Source organism: Mercenaria mercenaria, chromosome 13 (genome assembly GCF_021730395.1).
Source record: "Mercenaria mercenaria strain notata chromosome 13, MADL_Memer_1, whole genome shotgun sequence".
In the NCBI taxonomy this organism is placed as follows: Eukaryota; Metazoa; Mollusca; class Bivalvia; order Venerida; family Veneridae; genus Mercenaria; species Mercenaria mercenaria.
In genome coordinates this window covers 15,242,281-15,248,280 of record NC_069373.1, presented here as the reverse complement: position 1 = coordinate 15,248,280, position 6,000 = coordinate 15,242,281, and positions in this window count along the sequence as shown.

Below are 6,000 nucleotides of genomic sequence, written 5' to 3'. Positions count from 1 at the left end.
TATTTCCAGAGTTATGGCCCTTGAAATAGTCAAAAATGCACATTTTCACCTAATGACGTGCCTAGCTCTAGAAGTATTTGATGTAAATTTTGATGTAAATTCATGAAACCTTGCATGAGTCTTTATCATTATGTGACCTTGCACACTTGGCATTCTTCTTTAAAATCTAAGCGCTTGTTGCTGATTTATGACCCTTGATATAGGCATTTTTTGTTTGTGATGCTTATAGCTCAACGAGTACATGGCCTAGAATAATGAATCCTTTTTTATAAAATGTTTGTTGAGGCTATACCCCCTTAGGACTGCGACATTTGAATTATTGCTCCTTATTTGTGACAAATGTATCAGTGGGGTTACACCCTTTGTCTTATAGACACATTCTAGTTATCCCCCGACGAAAGTCGGAGGGATATAGTTTTGGCATTGTCCGTCCTTCCGCCCGTCCGTCCGTCCGGAGCCATATCTAGGAAATGGTTGGGAATATTTATATAAAACTTCATATACATGTTCACCACTATGAGTCTTTGCTGCCCGCCAAGTTTCAGTCAGATTGCCGTAGTAACACCAGAGTTATGGCCCTTGGAAGTTTCTAGTGTTAACTATATAGGGTACTATAAATATGGCAATTTCTGCATCATAACTTTTGATATATTTGATCTAGAACTATGAAACTTAAATAGACTTTAGATCACCATAATGTGGTTGTGTACACACAATTTCGTTCAGATTTATTTTGTAAATTTATTGCCCTTTAATTGTATAAAAATCCACATATTTGTACATAACAAACTTACCATTTGGTAGAATTTCATTAAATTCCTTTCATTCTTTTCCATGAACATTTATTGTAAACATGTGAAGTTGTGTACCCACACCTGGTCACCCCCTTACCTTTTTCAAACAAACGTCATATACATGTTCACCACTATGATTATGGGGCCCATCAAGTTTCAGTCAGATTGCCCTAATAACACCAGAGTTATGGCCCTTAGAAGTTTCTAGTATTAACTATATAGGGTACTATAAATGTGGCAATTTCTGCATCATAACTTTTGATATATTTGACCTAGATCTATGAAACTTAAACAGAATTTAGAGCACTATAATGTGGTTATGCACACACAATTTCGTACAGATTTCTTTTGTAACTTCAGAGTTATTGCCCTTTAATTGTCTAAAAATCCACATATTTGTACAGAACAAACTTACCATTTGGCAGAATTTCATTTACATGTCTTTCATTCTTTTCCCTGAACATTTATTATTAACAATATGAAGTTGTTCACCCACACCTGGTCACCCACTTGCCTTGGACACATCCCCTCCTCTTCTAAAAAAAATAATTTTTTTTTATGCCTCATTTTAGATTTTTTTCAAACCGTCCATGAATATTTATATAATATATTTATCAACATGCAAGTTGTACCATTCCCCCACCTGGCATTTCAATTCACTGCATTTAATTTTAAAAGCTAAACTTATTACAGTAAGCATATAAATTCTTTAGTCAGGATCAAAGTATCATACATTTATTATGTACTCTTTAATTAAACATTTGTTTTCTGTCAAATTGATTTCTCATTAACATCCTTAACTTTTTGCCGGATATATTTTTTTGCCATTCCTCACCACAAACCCTTTCGGCGGGGGATACCAATTCATCGAACTTGCTTGTTTAAACATATATCCCCAGATGTTTAAAAATTGTACGGAGCATAACTTGTGCATTATAAAACAAATATAGGACCAACGCACAGACCGCAACCATCCTTTGCCTTTATCAGTAAAATATGTGTTGCTTGATATTCAATTTTTCAACTTTATTCAACTGAAAATATTATTATGAATGGAATATGCTGGAAAATGGTGAATTGTAAAACTTTTTTGTCTGCCTCAGGGACAGACTGGTTATTCTTTATTTTCGCTTATTATTTGGATTTCACATACATATCTATTCCTCTCATCTTTTACGGCTTTATGTGGAAGCTATGATTTTTTTTCTACTTTTAATCATGCATACATGTACGATGCGTTAAATTACAAGAAATGTCAACAAACCTATGCACTTTTTTCTTGAAAATCCATTTTTTTTTTTACCAATGACTATTTTATTAAGTAATCATGATCAGTCATGATAAAATCACCATAAAAGGCATTCTGTTGAAACATATTTATGTGTTAAATAGATGCTTTTTCATCACTTTTTCACTTTTCACCTGCTCAGGTCTGTGTCAGAACAGCTAGAACTCTGCACGAGAATTTTTTTGTTCAAAGAGGTCTTTCCGAAAAATATAGACCTCTGTCTAACAAAGGAAGGGGTATGTTAGTATAGAATAATTCAGCTACTTTATTTACATAGTACTTGCAGTAATATATTATTCATTGATTAAGAAATAATTTATAGCAAAACAGCTAGTGTTTCAACACTATTTATACACGATGGGCGCAGCGGAAGAGTTAAATTTAAGCAAAAATGATGGCGAATTATTCTGCAAAGCGAATAATCCACTCAGTATATGTGGAAATTAATCAAGACAGTTGTGCAATGTGACATTTTGTTTTAAATGACTAAAAGGAGACAGCATGGGGGAGTAGTTACATGTCAGGAGATAGTGTGGGCTTAATTCTAACGACTGTTGTTGTCAGTTTTGAATTCTTGTCTTCTGCACTACTGTTGGCCTGCTACGTTGTATTTCTTACTCTGTCTCCTCTCACTGGTTAGTAGGCAGAGCCGCGTTACAACCAAAACAATTGCCCTCGAGTCGGATAATCACATCTGCATCTACTTCTACAACCAGTAAAAGAATCTTATAATATATGTCTGCGTAGTAATCCGATTCTCATTCCTTTCCGGGGGTTTTAACAGGCATATGGATCTATTGTTCAATCTAGGTCTGTAGATGAGTGAAGTTCTAGAAAGTATACATGTCCGGTCCTGAAATGCCTGGATTTCTCATGTATAAAAAGCAGTTTATCGTTGTGTCATATTATCCTATAACCTAGTAAGTATCATAAGATGTAAGAATGGTACTTGTAATTTATTCATATAGTTATATACTATCTTTTAACTTGACCGACAATATGGCTACATGGCGAAATCAAAGCTCGATATCGAATATCTATATATGTAACTTTACTTTCGTTGACGTAAGCTGAAAAAAAATCTGTAACCTAAGTTCTTGAACGGTGTCAGGACCACAGATCACCACGATCCACAAAAATCAGAAAGCTTCATAATATGGGTGCCATGCGAACGCTTATGGCACCCCTTTGACTACAGTTTTGTACTTTTGTACTCTTATCCGCATGAGTGAAAGTACAGCCGCATCAAATAAGTTAAAAGATTAAAAGAAATTTCCGTATCGATGAACGATTGAATTCTTTTTAGAATACGCATTTCAAATTAAAACTTCTACCGCGTGTTTAGATTGAATCTCTAGACATGCAAGACACAAGACGTCATGCACTGTGATTGAGCAGATGCACCATTTATAAATATACAGCATATGTAACAATATAGATGCATTCGTAGCATACAGGGACATGCCATTATGCAGCATGCGTCATATTCTGATTCCTTTGTGTTCTCTAAACTTGCGTTCAAAGATCACATTTTGTCTTTGAAGCTTTACCTGAGTAAGACAGACAGAGTAACAAGTACAACGTAGCAGGCCAACAGTAGTGCAGAAGACAAGCATTCAAAACTGACAACAACAGTCGTTAGAATTAAGCCCACACTATCTCTTGACATGTAACTAGTCATTGCATTAGAATCAGACTATCAACAGTCCATACAGCAGAGTCCAGTTTACCCCTTTGTCGCGTAACAATACGTTGGCATTATATACCACAAATATATACTGATATTTTATTAAAAATCCCTGTTGTTTATTTGTTCCAGTGGCTCAAAGATCAATGCCATTTGGAGCCGACATTACTTACATAACTGTTTCTTATCAGAAACTATAGAAGCTATGGCATTCAGACTTACACAATAACTTAGTATTGCCCTAAGAATTTGGGGTTGGTATGCCAAGGACATTGGAACCCAAATTAATATTTTCGTTATGTGTGTTTACAGCTTTATTACCTCCCTTTAAGATGTTTCTTGATATTGGTTATCAATCTACGATTTTTTTTTCAACGAACAAACAATTTTCCCAGTTATTGTATCCTTAAAGTTTAAATTCATAGAAATCATGTCCGCATGAAACAGCCGACTGTGCTCAATTCACGACTGTTTATTCTTTTGAAATTTAATTGTTTTACAATGAATTATTCTCTTGCTAAGCAGCTTATATGTCCAAAATTAGTATCAAAATTGACGTGCCTAAGTTAGTGTATTTTCAAGTTTTAAATGGACAGATAAAAGGTTAATGCCGTGTAAACTGTCCAAATTGTCACTTAAGTGCACTGCCCATTTGAATGAAGGAAAAGTTTTACTGATCAAATTGTTTTAAATACTAGTAGACGGAGGCATTTGGTTTTAATCCAGTGAGACTCACATAAAACGGAACAGACAAACGGTTTGGACTAGACATACACTAAACAAAACCGGAGTGTTGATCTGCATATTTTCCTAGAATAAAGTTTTCTTTGTTCGTATTGTTAATAAGTTCAAATACATCATTTTATGAAACAAAAGAACAAATAAAAGTCATTCTTAAACATTAAAACATGACAATTTAATATTATAATTCGCAAAATTGTGTATTATGTCTTCCTGTAATGCACATTTCATGCAGAATTAAACGCTATTAATGCATAACGTTAGCAATTATTACTGGCAGCATATCCCATTATATTGAGAGACATGACAGTTTATTATATAGGCAACGGAAAAAATTGTTACTTTCAAATGAATTGTCTTAGAACAAATGCGGTGGAAAAACTTTTTTTTTTATCATTTTTCCACAAATTTCATAGTGCAATGTTCTTGTAGAAACATCTAAATATTATTTTAATAAAACGTGCACTGGTATTTTCAAAGTTTCCTTCTTTCTTTTTGTTTCCCTTTCGGTTTGTAAAACCAACGATTGAACAATATTGCCTAATTCATATCTTTTGTTAATGTGCATAACATGCTGACAGGGCGAGATATTTCTGATGCTTTGTAAATTTCATTTATTTTGAAACATTTATTAATTTATGAAGGACTTTAGCAAAGGTAATCTTGCGATTTAAATCGCACTGAACAGTAGACATATGTCCTTTCAGTGCTAATGAACGATGGGCTAGAATTTTTCGTAGTAGGTGGTCTTAAAAAACGACTAACAGGGGATTGAAGCTGCGTAAAATTGGTATTAACGAGATGCTCATACCAATCGGTTTGGGCACATGCAAGTTTCAAAAAAAGAAAAGAATGAAAGATGGTTGCTAGCCTGCGAAACTGTCTCTCATTGGTTTCGTATAAAGTTAATAGATTTTAATCAATACCTTCCCCTGGGCAATGACCATCAAATTTATATGATTACAGAAATGGACTGTACGAGGGGCGTTCAATATCATATGCAATGTTACTGCGTATGTAGTTCCGTAACCCTTTTTTATTTTTAGATGCGGTTTTCGGCACATTATAGAGCAATTTATTGGCAACACAATGCTATATGAATTATAAAAAAATGGTAGATTCAAAGTAAAAATATAATCATTTGAGTGAGGTGTACTCGGGTATACTGGACAATTTTATGTCCAAAATATTGAAAATGTAATATGCAATTGCTGGATTGTACTATTCAACAACTAGAACCATAGTTCAATTTTCAGTTTAAACAGATAAAACAAGCCATGATCTTCACAAAAACTGATAAGTTGAGTACAATAAGCCACTGCAATTTTGTTAGGCGCGATAATCATCGTTTAAAAATTTCTTGTATTTTTAGTTGATACTAGTATCTTAATTCTCGATTGCGAAACAAGTTCTTAGAACTTTGATTAATCGCTCTCAACATCCATTCCAAATGGAATTAACCTCGAGTTTAGATTTTTTTTAGTTGTGTT